General features: G+C 46.1%; 1 protein-coding gene across 1 annotated transcript in view; it reads left to right on the forward strand.

Moving 5' to 3' along the window:
* DDX43 (DEAD-box helicase 43) overlaps window positions 1–12608 on the forward strand; it is a gene marked incomplete at both ends in the record, with an annotated part of 462922 nt that overhangs the window by 11312 nt on the left and 439002 nt on the right.

Consider the following 12608-nt stretch of genomic DNA (forward strand, 5'->3'; position numbering starts at 1 on the left):
CTGGTGGTGCAGATGCAGTGACACAACAAGATGAGGGATGTGGCGAAAGCAGGTGAGTGGATGCCCGCTAGCCAGGCGTTGCCATGAATGATCTGAAATGACAGGTGTTCTTTAACCCCCCCCCCCCCCCCTGCGCGATATAGCCGAATGACGGCTAGAGCGTGGACTTAAATTGCTGGGAGGGCTTACATTGACGTTCTCCCGTGCACGAGCAGCCTGCGGAGCGCCCCGGCTCGCTCTGTGATCAGCGAGTCCATGATGAGAGCCAGCGATCAGCTGTTTTTTTTTTTTTTCTCCTCACACTCAGTGTGAGGATAAAAAGAAAACGATTGCCGGCTGCTGTCAGAGGGACATCAGTCCCGAAAAAGAGGGTGCAAATTGTGCCTACCAGTGCCACCTTCCAGTGCCCACTAATGCCGCCTGTGACGTGGCGGGTATAAGATCCCTGCCCTTCTCACTAACTCATGACCAAGGACCAGCCAATCTCACACCCTGCCGTCACTTGCGTAACAATGCCACTCTCAGCGGCACCCTGCACAAAGATTTTCCAGCTTGCGGGACCACAATCTAGATGCCAGCAGGCTTAGAGTGATTGTCCATGGGCTAATTAAGCAATTAACCCTTTCACTGCCACCACCTCCTTTTGTTTATTTCAGAGCCGGAGGAAGCTCTTAATTTTAGAAATACCAATTATGATTTTAGAATAATCGTCTGTAACACGCACTGTCACCACAGACAGGAATGTTCAGAGGATTTATTCTATACAGTAGCACTCTTCAAGAGACAGGTTCGTTGTTAGCTTGCATTTAAGAGCTTAGGGACAAGGTTAACACTTTTCAAAATAAAGTTTAATAAAAGGTTAAAATTGGTGCAAATAATTTACAGAAAAAAGTGTTTCAAAGAAATAGAGACACAATTCAGCAATTAGAAAAATAAGGTAGAATTGAGAAATAAGAATACTTGCCTTAAATGTCCTGAGTGTTATCAAAGTTCAGAAGCTGAGCTAGTTGTTATCGGTTCTCAAACTTGATAGATGTTCCTTATTGATGTTACCATGAGAACTCCAACCCCGTCTGCTTCTCTTTTTTCCTCTGAGACCGCAGGGGGTGTTAACAGATGCCCCTGACCAATAAACGCAGTGGCCATGGGCTGCCCTAAGGTTTACGACAATACCAAGGAACCTCCCGTATAGACAGACTTATAACATTCATATCTTCCAATATCTACCAGTTGCCTTCTTGAAACTGATAGATTATTGTGCAGCATTGCATTTTCTATCCATAGATACCAAACACAGGCTATCTCAAAGTAACCTCTGACCCGTAAGGCATCTGACAGCTAGCTTGTCTTCCATAGGAGCTAACGTGGTCATGTATGATCTGGTTCCGTTTAAGTATTTTATTTTGCATTTAACTATACACTTTCTAGAGACATATCTTGTTTGTGTTTAAAGTTATGAATTAGTGTGTGAATGTGTTCAATTAACAGAGCTCTTGAATAGCTCTGTTCTACGACCCATTAGCCGTTATCCTTCTTTGCCCGGTTATGGCTTTACGACCGGCCTGAGTATCAGAACAGATATCCGTCCAGACATCTTTTCAGATAACGGCTTGTTTGAAGTCAAAACTTGCATTCCAGGAATTATTTAGCTCGGGGAGGGTTCTGTGTGAGGTGAGGGTCTTTTGTAAACTGTCATGGCGTCCTATAAGCAAATCGAACAACATGGCCGCCTCCTTCTGTGTCTAGTACAGGTGATCATTACACCACCTACGTGTCCACCAGCGCCACCTACCAGTGCCACCTATCAATACGCACCAGTGCCACCTTTTAGTGCCCATAAGTGCAGCCTATCAGTGCTGCCTCATCAGCGCACATCAATGAAGGAGAAAAATTACCTGTTTGCAGAATTTTATAGCAAACTAAAAACAGTTTTTTCTCAATTCGTCTTCCAGGACAGCCCATGAGACCTAGGGCTCCTCCTACCAGGACAGGAAACACATTCCAATCAAATAAAAGGTGTCGCCCTAGTCCTCCCCTTCATTATTAGTGTTTCTTCTGGGCAGGGGGTAACCTGTTCCTGGATCTAAAGCTCCTGGTCTCATGGAACTGTCCTAAAAAGATCGGGATCGGAAAAATGCATCTTCTCCTAGCCCTTACTTGTTGCAATAGGGGCTGACCGCTTCTCTCCTGTATCTCGTGGTCCACAGAGGCAGGACCGGGGATGTCGTCAGTGGACCGCAGGAGGAGTCGTCTTCCGTCCGTGGTGGTGTCCTTGGAGCAGCACAGGCTGTGTACCCGTGACGCCGCCGATTCAGCTGGGAAACCAGCAAGTTTGAATTTGGCGCCACGAGCAGAGAGGGCGAAACTCCAGCGTTGCACTCTGGCCCTAGGAAGCGGCACAGGTCACTTCCGGCGCAGTGACGCACATCCTCGGCGCCGGAAACAGTAGTTCCGATTTCCAAAGGCGCGAACAGGAGATGTCTGGGCCGCCGGTGTAAGGTAAAGCCCAGCACAGGCTGCGGACAACCAAACAGAGCAGGATGGATCCCACGACAGCAGCCGCTCAGGCGGTAGAGGCAGGCTCTGGCACTGGCACCTCCCAGGTAAGCGATAGGGAATTTTCCCTTCCAGCATATACCTGTGGTGGTCTTTTTACCCTTCCCTCCCTCTTTTAGTTCAATTTGGTTGGTAAAAGAAGGCACTATTTATTTACCCTGTACAAAGTGTGGGTGGGTGAATTGGGGAGTCATAACTAATTATGTGTTTTCCATTGTTATAGACCAAGGCTCAGGACAAGGTCCAGGTGCAGACCCCCAAAAAGAAATGTGCAATTTGTGGGACCAAGCTAAGTTCCACACATGTATAGATAATCTTGTTAAAGATGACCCTACTGTATCCTCACAGAGGATGTTGACCTCAGTAAGGGATGGGCTAACCTCAACTTTCAGTTCATTTAGGACCCTTATGGATAAGTTACAAACTCCAGTACAAGTCCCTGTACAATCCCAGGTCTCTACATCTGTGTCTAACCCAACACGAAGTGTGTATGAGGACACTAGGGAGCAATCGGATCTGGGGAGGAACCCAGGGAAAAAGAATCCTATAGAGGTTCCAGATTTAAATTACGGTATCCCTTGATGATGTAGATGAACTACTTAAAGCAGTGTATGTCACACTGGAGATTGAGGAGGAGAAGGTGCAATTATCCAAGCATGATCTTGTGTATGTAACTCCTAAGAAAAATGTTAGTTTTCCCTGTACACAGCTCCTTGCTAGATACAATCAAGCAGGAATGGGAAAATCCTGAAATTAAACCATTTTTTTCTAATAATTTAAAAAGTTTTCCCTTTGACAGCACAGAACAACCATGGAATAAAATTCCAAAGCTAGATGCCCCTCTTGCCAAAATTTCAAAAGGTATAAATCTGACATTTGAAGACATGGGTTCACTTAAAGACCCAATGGACAAAAGGACTGATGTCATCTTGCGCAGAGCTTGGGAACCCTCGGCAATGAGTCTAAAACCAGCTTTAGCATCTACCTGTATAGCCAGACATTTGGAGTTATGGCTTTCACAGATTCAATCCCACTTATTAGCTGGGACACCTAGGGATCAGATTGTTAAATCCTTCCGCCTTTTGTTTCAGGTAGTAGGGTTCTTGGCTGATTCTTCCGCTGAGTCGGTTAGAATGACAGCCAGAACCTCAGCCCTAGTAAATTCAGCCAGGAGAGGTCTCTGGCTTAAGTCATGGTCTGGTGACTGTGTATCCAAAACACGCCTCTGTTGTCTCCCCTTCACAGGGGATCATCTCTTTGGCCCTGGACTGACAGAAGTTCTGGAATATACTGCTGACAAAAAAGAAATAATTTCCAGAAAAGATTTAAAAAAACCCCATATACTCGAAAGTTTATTTTTTTTTTTCAGAGCAGGGGCAAACAGCAAGGACCACAGGAGGTGCAGACCGGGTGCAAGAAACATTGGACTGGCCACAAAGGTAGGGGAAACATCCTGTTTCACCCTCCTCAGCACCCCGCCAAACCTCTGACTCCTTTCACAAAGTGGGAGGATGATTTAGGGCCTTCCTCCCACAGTGGTAGAAAATTACATCAAGCCCATTTATCCTGAACCTAATATCCACAGGGTACAGACTGGAGTTCAATTCCCAACCCTTAGATAGGATATTAATTACCAGTCCGCCAAAGGATCCAGCCAAAGCAGCTGCGCTAAGTCTCCAGATTGGAGACTTGGTAGATCAGAAGGTTTTGATACCTGTTCCAAAGGAGGAACAGGGAAAAGGGTTTTATTCCCACATTTTTGTGATAAGAAAACCCTTGTGGAGTTGACTGATTTTTTAAGATACAAGCATTTTCGCATGGTAACAATTTATTCCATAAGAAGCTTGCTGTATCCAAAATGTTTCATGGCAACACTGGACTTAAAGGATGCCTACTTCCACATCCCCATTCACCTGGCTTATCAGAAGTTCCTAAGACTGGCAGTGAAACTAGGACCAGAGGTCAGACCCTATCAATTTTGGGCACTGCCCTTCGGATTATCCTCAGCCCCCGTATCTTCACCAAGGTCCTGGGGGAAGCTTTGGCTCCATTGAGACTGAAGTCCATTATGATCACCCCCTACCTGGACAATCTCCTGGTAGTGGCGGATTCAGATCACAAACTAAAGGAGGACCTCCATATAGTTCAGGAGTTCCTTGGATCACTGAGATGGATGACCAACAAACAGAAATCTTGCCTGACACCCTCCCAGAGAGTGACCAGAGAGTGACCTATCTCGGATACGAGATCTCCACTCTGAATCAAAGGATTTTTCTCCCAGAACTCAGTTTTAAAAATGTTTCACATGGTAGCTTCTTTACAGACCAGCCAGTGGGTCTCACTCAGGGACATAACAAGAGTCATAGGCCTCATGACGACTTGTTTCCCAGCTGTCCCTTGGGCAAGGTACCAGCAACGTCCCTTCCAATGGTTCCTGTTAAAGAACGGGGACGGACTTCCTCATTCCTTGGAACTGAAGGTGAAAATTCCCACCAGGGTAAAAAGAACCCTATGGTGGTGGAGATCACCTCTTCACCTTACAGAGGGACAAAACTGGGTTGTTCAAATATCTCAAAGAATAGCCACAGACGCAAGCTCCTCCGGATGGGGGGCCCATCTCCAAAACCAGTAGGCTCAGGGAGAATGGTCCCAACAGGAAGCTCAAACCTCGTCAAATCAGAGCTCATGGCAGTACAAAAAGCCTTAGAGGTCTTTCAGATGAACATAAAGGGGAGTCATCTGCAGATTCTATCCGACAATATAGCTACAGTGGCGTACCTCAACAAACGGAGGTACACGGAGTCAAGGGTTACAGAGCATAGCCCAGAAAATTTTCCCCTGGGCCAAGCTGAACCTGGCATCCATTTCAGCTATTCATCTGAAGGGACTCAGAATGTCTTAGCAGACCACCTCAGCTGCCACCTGGTGTCGGGACAATTGGTCCCTCAATCCCAAGGACTTTGCAGATATTGCAGCCAAATGGGGCCTTCCAGAAGTGGACCTTTTTGCAGCCCAAACAAATAGCAAAAGTTTTTTTTTTTTTTTTTTTCCCCCTGTATCACTTTGAGTGGTTATACCAGGATGATGCCGATGATGCCTGCAGATTTAGGCATCATCTTGGTATAATTTTTTACAGAAAGCGGTCGGCTTGCATGTAAAAGCGATCCTAGCAGATAATTAGCCGCTAGACTGCTTTTACAAGCAATGGGAGGGAAGCCGGTGGTTCAATTATCTAACCATAGAGCTGATTGGAGACGAGAGTGGCTCCAATCATCTCTATGGCCTAAGATACCGGAAGCTACGAGCATTTCATGACTTCTGTTTCACCAGAAATAAACAGCGACATTGGGAAACTGGGAAAGTATTTTATCACACCAATTTTGTCTGTCGCTCATTGACAGACGTAGTCCTCGTTGATTAATAACAACTCGGGTTATGCTGCCCTCTACAGGAGTAGGACTAGACAGGAAAGAAAACGTTCTGGCCACACCCTAGGGGCAGTCCCAGAGGGTATATCCTCTCACTTCCTGCTACAGCAAATCAGTTTTTTTCTGTCTAGTTAGGAGTAAGGACCTAGATACCTTGCTGGGATCTTCGGTCCTGGCAGGATTTTTTTCTTAGAAGATTTTTAGACCGCTTTTTTTCTCCAGTGTTCCTGTGAGATCTTCAAGCAAGAAAGCTGGAACTGGGCGACGGGCTGGATGTTGAGATCCAGTGGTCACCCCAGTTCAGCCTACGAGCGCATGCAGGCCATAGCTCTGCGCTGGGTCGGCCGCGACATAGTCCCACTGGACGGGGACTGACCCTGCGAGTTAAACGTCTCGCTGAAACGCCAATGACCATGAGTCACGGCGTCCGTATTGGTTGACAGCCCTCCCACCCCGGTGGAGAGGGGTACTGTCAGGAGTTGGCGCCCGCCTGGTTCCGGTATGGTGAGTAGTATGTTCCCCCTTCTCCCCCTGATGGGTTTTGTGGTGAACGCGGGCCCCTCTCTGAAATGGTAAGGATGGGTCTCCCCTCTATCCTATAACGTGTCACAGATCCCCCTATTTGAGTGTGATTTTTGTGAACAAGTAACCAGGAGGCTTGGTTTGGGAGCTGACAATCTAATGTCATTTCAAAACTGTAAAGATGACTGAAGTCAGTGGCAGTACTAGAATATTACTGTGGTAGCATAAGGTATCCTACCTGTCAGAGGTGTTCACAGGGCGATCTCTATGCATGTATAACTGCAGTCCAGATCGCATTCCTCCAGCAAGGGCAGGCACGGACCGCATGCGGCCCACCAGAGTCCGGTACCGCCGTCCAGGCTGATCACCATCCAGGGTGAAGTTTGGGGGGCCGATGCACTCCCACAGGCCGCTAGGCCGTATACAGCATCCCGCAGGCCGCTGCTAAGCCGCCGCTATCCTAACAGGCCGCCGCCATTTTCTTGCAGAGCACACGAGGCTGCCATATTGGCGTAGCCTCGTGTCTCCAACATGGGGCGGCCATGTTTGAGGTGACCAAACACCTCATGGAGCCAGGGGGAGGTGCCGGTAGGCGTGTTAAGGGGCGGAGCCGCCTCCTTTACCCAGGAAATAGGGCCAAAGACTTCCTGTCTGTAACAGGACAGCACTGAGCAAGCTGATGAAAACTTCTGTGCATCAGGGATGAGCCTTGGTCTCTCTTTCTCTTCTTTCTCTTCTTTCTCTTCTTTCTCTTCTTTCTCTTCTTTCTCTTCTTTCTCTTCTTTCTCTTCTTTCTCTTCTTTCTCTTCTTTCTCTTCTTTCTCTTTTTTCTCTTTTTTCTCTTTTTTCTCTTTCTCTTTTTTCTCTTTCTCTTTTTTCTCTTTCTCTTTTTTCTCTTTCTCTTTTTTCTCTTTCTCTTTTTTCTCTTTCTCTTTTTTCTCTTTCTCTTTTTTCTCTTTCTCTTTTTTCTCTTTCTCTTTTTTCTCTTTCTCTTTTTTCTCTTTCTCTTTTTTCTCTTTCTCTTTTTTCTCTTTCTCTTTTTTCTCTTTCTCTTTTTTCTCTTTCTCTTTTTTCTCTTTCTCTTTTTTCTCTTTCTCTTTTTTCTCTTTCTCTTTTTTCTCTTTCTCTTTTTTCTCTTTTTTTCTCTTTCTTTCATCCCTCCCTCCCCTCTTATGGGGCTGTTGTCTCAGGTAATGTCTCCTCAGCAGTGAGAACGTTTCTGCCTCTGCCATAGCACAAGAGTGGTGGATGCACTAGTTCTGTCCGTCCGGGAAACCTTTGGTCTTGAGGTTATACCGGCAGAGGTAGCTGAGACTGAAATTCCTTTTTGGTACTTGTTAGCCTACCAGAAGGGTGAAGTACCACCTGCTGTCTTGCCACAGACTGTTAGGTTAAAGAGGACCTCGTAGCCAACGAGGACCTTCCCTTTCTGCTCATAAGGAGTTGTTCGTTCCGCGAGGGCGGGCGATAAGGCGAAACCCTCCAAAGCCCCTTCAGAGGGTTTCAAAGGGCGCTGGTCGGCTAAACAAAAAGTCCGGCTCAGCCAAGCCTGAAAAATACAGCCTGATGCGCCCCTACCCATCTCTGGAGTGGGGGGAAGTCTTCACCGGTTTCCGGATCCATGGCTTGCCGGAACCCCAGGGGTTCGCGAGGTCATATGGTCAGGATCGAGTTTCGATCACTTCCACCGGTGCGATTCTTCCCTGCTAACATTTAACGGTTTCAGGGGTTCTATTCAAACCTGTTCACAATGCCCAGGAAAGAGGGCAAGGTGCGTCCAATTTCTGGACTTGGGGGGAAAAATAGAGTCCATCCGAACAGTGGTGGCCTCCCTGCATCAGGGGGATTCCTGGCGTCCATAGACATTTAGGATGCCTATCTTTATATCCCCATCATCGCAGGACATCAGCGTTTTTCTTCGCTTTCCCACATCCCTGGTTCCCACCAGGAGACTGAACTATCTGGGCCTAAGGTTGGATACATCCTGGGCAAGAGGTTTTCTCCTTGCGGAGAAACTCCAGAAGGTTCAGTCAACCATCCGTCAATTGGCTGGGACGGATGGTGGCCTTCTTAGAGGCAGTACCGTATACCCAGTCTCCTACCCGAATTCTCCTGAAAGAGATTCTTTTCTTATGGAATCAGAATTCCGATTTCCTGGACAATCGGATCCAGTTGGGCGAGCGGACCAGGGAGCCTCTGATGCTCAACCAGGGGAAGTCATTCCTTCCGATAGTATCCAGGTTACCAATAGGGTATCGGAACTGAGAGCGATCAGATTTTGTCTGATTTACTGGACCGAGCAGCTCTAGAGCAGCCCGATTCGGATCCAATCGACTGCGGGAACTTCTTCGCAGGATAGAGGTGGAGGGAATTCCAGTTCTGGAAATTCCGGACTGACCTCGTCGAGCCTGGTACGCCGACTTGGTGAGGCTAGTCGCAGACGCTCCTTGGAGACTTCCTCTCAGGGAGGATTTGCGGTCTCAGGGACCGATCTTCCATCTTGCTTTACAATCGCTGGCTTAATGGCCTGGCCATTGAGACCCAGGTACTGAAGGACAAGGGAGTGTCAGCTTCAGTTATTCCTACCTCTAGTTAAAGCAAGGAAAGCGACTTCCAGCACATGGAAGTCTTATATTTGCGTGGTGTGAATCTCTTGGTTTTCCCCCACATACCTATTCGGTGATCCGAATCTTGGTCTTTCTGCAACAAGGGGTTGAGCAGAAATTGTCCTTGAGCACTATCAAGGGTCAGGTTTCAGCGTTAGCAATCTTCTTTCAGAAACCTTTGGCTAATCATTCCTTGGTGCGGAATTTCATCCAAGGGGTGCGACATCTGGCTCCGCCAGTGCGTGCACCCTTACCGCCTGGGATCTTAATTTAGTGTTGTCAGTTCTTCAGAAACTTCTCTTTGAAGATATTAGGGAGATTCCCTTGCTTACATTATCCCAGAAGGTGGCCTTCTTGGTGGCCATTACTTCTGCACACAGGGTGTCAGAACTGGCCGCATTATCTTGTCGTTCCCCATTTCTGGTTGTTCATAGGGATAAGGTGGTTCTTCTTCCGAATCCATCCTTCCTTCCTAAAGTGGTTTTCAGAGTTTTCATCTGAATAAAAATATTGTGTTACCTTCCCCGTGTCCTAAGACTAGCCATCCTTGGGAGTTGCATTACACTCCTTGGATGGGGTTCAGAAGGATACACTTGACTACTACGAACTTGTTTTCGTAAGACGGACTCACTTTTTGTGATCACGGATAGCCCTTGAAGGGGGTTGCCTGTGTCTGCCGCGACCATATCTAGATGGATCAGTCAGACGGTGGTACAGGCTTATTCTATTAAGGGTCGGAAGCCTCCGTTCCCTGTTAAGGCGCACTCTACTCGGGCGCCTAGTGTCTACTGGGTCTTCCGCCATCAGGCGTCAGCGATCCAGGTTTTCGAGGCGATGACTTTATCGTCGGTTCATACCTTTTACAACATTTTATAAAGTTGATGTGATGGCATCGGCGGATGCCTCTTTTGGCCACAAGGTTCTGCAGGCCGCAATCTGAGGAGACTGTTGGTCTACCTCAAGGGTTTGTTGGGTGCTCGATGAGTCCTTGATGCTTCTGGTTGGCTCCGGTTGGGCCTTCTGGATTTTGATTTCTGTCATCCCACCCCTCATTTGTGGTACTGCTTTGGGACGTCCCGAGTTATTAATCAACGAGGACTACGTCTGTCAATGAGCGACAGAGAAAAATGGATTTTTGTAAAATCTTACCGTAAAATCCTTTTCTCTTAAGCTCATTGACAGACGTAGTACCCGCCCCTCTGTTTTGAGTTGGGTTGGGTTAAATTCTCTAAACACTGCTTTGTGACATAACTGATTTGCTGTAGCAGGAAGTGAGAGGATATACCCTCTGGGACTGCCCCTAGGGTGTGGCCAGAATGTTTTCTTTCCTGTCTAGTCCTACTCCTGTAGAGGGCAGCATAACACGAGTTGTTATTAATCAACGAGGACTACGTCTGTCAATGAGCTTAAGAGAAAAGGATTTTACGGTAAGATTTTACAAAAATCCATTTTTATCACACCAATTTTGGTGTGGTTAGATGCATTCAGGTCAGGAGAGATCTAGAGTCTAAAAGACCCCAATTTTTAAAAAAAGAGTACCTGTCACTTCAGATTGCTATCATAGGGGATATTTAAATTCACTGTGATAACAATAAAAATGATTAAAAAAATGAAAGGTGTCAAAATAACATTAAAAAAATGCAAAATAAATAAATAAAAAATCAAGTCCCCCCCCCCCCCCCCCCGTGCTTGTGCGCAAAGGCGCACGCAGGCCTTGGTCTAGTGTAATTTGTAAACCGTAATTGCAGCATGCATGTGAGGTATTGCTTCGAATGCCAGGATGAGGGCAGTAATTCTTGCAGTAGACCTCCTCTGTAAGTCCAAAGTGGTAACCTGTAAAGACTTTTAAAGGCTTTTAAAAATGTACTTTGTTGCCGCTGCACAGGCGTGCGCAATTTTTACAGCATGTCATGTTTGGTATCCATGTACTCGGCATAAGATCATTTTTTAAATTTTACCAAACAATTTGGAATTATATAGTTTATTTGTAATAATAGTGCAGCACAATCCTAATAGTAAATTAACACACAAGTCCCAAAAGAATTCAGGTGTCCATATAGGCAGATGAACTGTCCCCAGTGGTTAGTGGTCCTAGAACAAAATTCATGCAATTCTGTGTCCACACGGGTGCTCACGCGATCCCACTACCTGTCATCACTGCCGCTCACCTTATCTTTGAGACCCTACAGGGTCAACCAGCATATTACATCAAGGGGTTTGTATATACACCATCACTCCTCCTCCCTTATTTGTATATAAGTGAATGTACCTCCAATTCACCGAGATAACAGAATTCCACTGGCAGATCTTCAGACCAAATTATCTGTGGTGCATGAAAAAAGAACAAACGATCTAGTGCTCTCAGTATAAATCTGTTCTATACTTTATTGATAAAAAGTGAAGATTTGCCTGTGGAATTCTGTTATCTCTGTGAATTGGAGGTGCATTCACTTATATACTACTAAGGGAGGAGGAGTGATGGTGAATATACAAACCCCTTGATGTGATATGCTGGTTGACCCTGTAGGATCTCAAAGATAAGGTGAGTGGCAGTGATGACAGGTGGTGGGATCGCGTGAGGACACAGAATTGCATGAGTTTTGTTCTAGGACCACTAACCACTGGGGACAGTTCATCTGCCTATATGGACACCTGAATTCTTTTGGGACTTGTGTGTTAGTGCAGCGCAATCCTAATGGTAAATTAACACACAAGTCCCAAAAGAATTCAGGTGTCCATATAGGCAGATGAACTGTCCCCAGTGGTTAGTGGTCCTAGAACAAAACTCATGCAATTCTGTGTCCTCACGCGATCCCACCACCTGTCATCACTGCCACTCACCTTATCTTTGAGATCCTACAGGGTCAACCAGCATATCACATCAAGGGGTTTGTATATTCACCATCACTCCTCCTCCCTTAGTAGTATATAAGTGAATGCACCTCCAATTCACAGAGATAACAGAATTCCACAGGCAAATCTTCACTTTTTATCAATAAAGTATAGAACAGATTTATACTGAGAGCACTAGATCGTTTGTTCTTTTTTCATGCACCACAGATAATTTGGTCTGAAGATCTGCCAGTGGAATTCTGTTATCTCTGTGAATTGGAGGTGCATTCACTTATATACTACTAAGGGAGGAGGAGTGATGGTGAATATACAAACCCCTTGATGTGATATGCTGGTTGACCCTGTAGGATCTCAAAGATAAGGTGAGTGGCAGTGATGACAGGTGGTGGGATCGCGTGAGGACACAGAATTGCATGAGTTTTGTTCTAGGACCACTAACCACTGGGGACAGTTCATCTGCCTATATGGACACCTGAATTCTTTTGGGACTTGTGTGTTAATTTACCATTAGGATTGCGCTGCACTATTTATTATGCTTCAGGAGGTGTTTTTGTGAGATTGCCCTTGAGTGCTTAGCTGCTAGTCCATCATATGGTAATATTAAGTCCAGCGCTGAATATTCTTTGATTTTTATATAGTGTAT

The sequence above is a fragment of the Pelophylax lessonae genome, assembly GCF_965119305.1.
Source record: "Pelophylax lessonae genome assembly, chromosome: 3".
In the NCBI taxonomy this organism is placed as follows: Eukaryota; Metazoa; Chordata; class Amphibia; order Anura; family Ranidae; genus Pelophylax; species Pelophylax lessonae.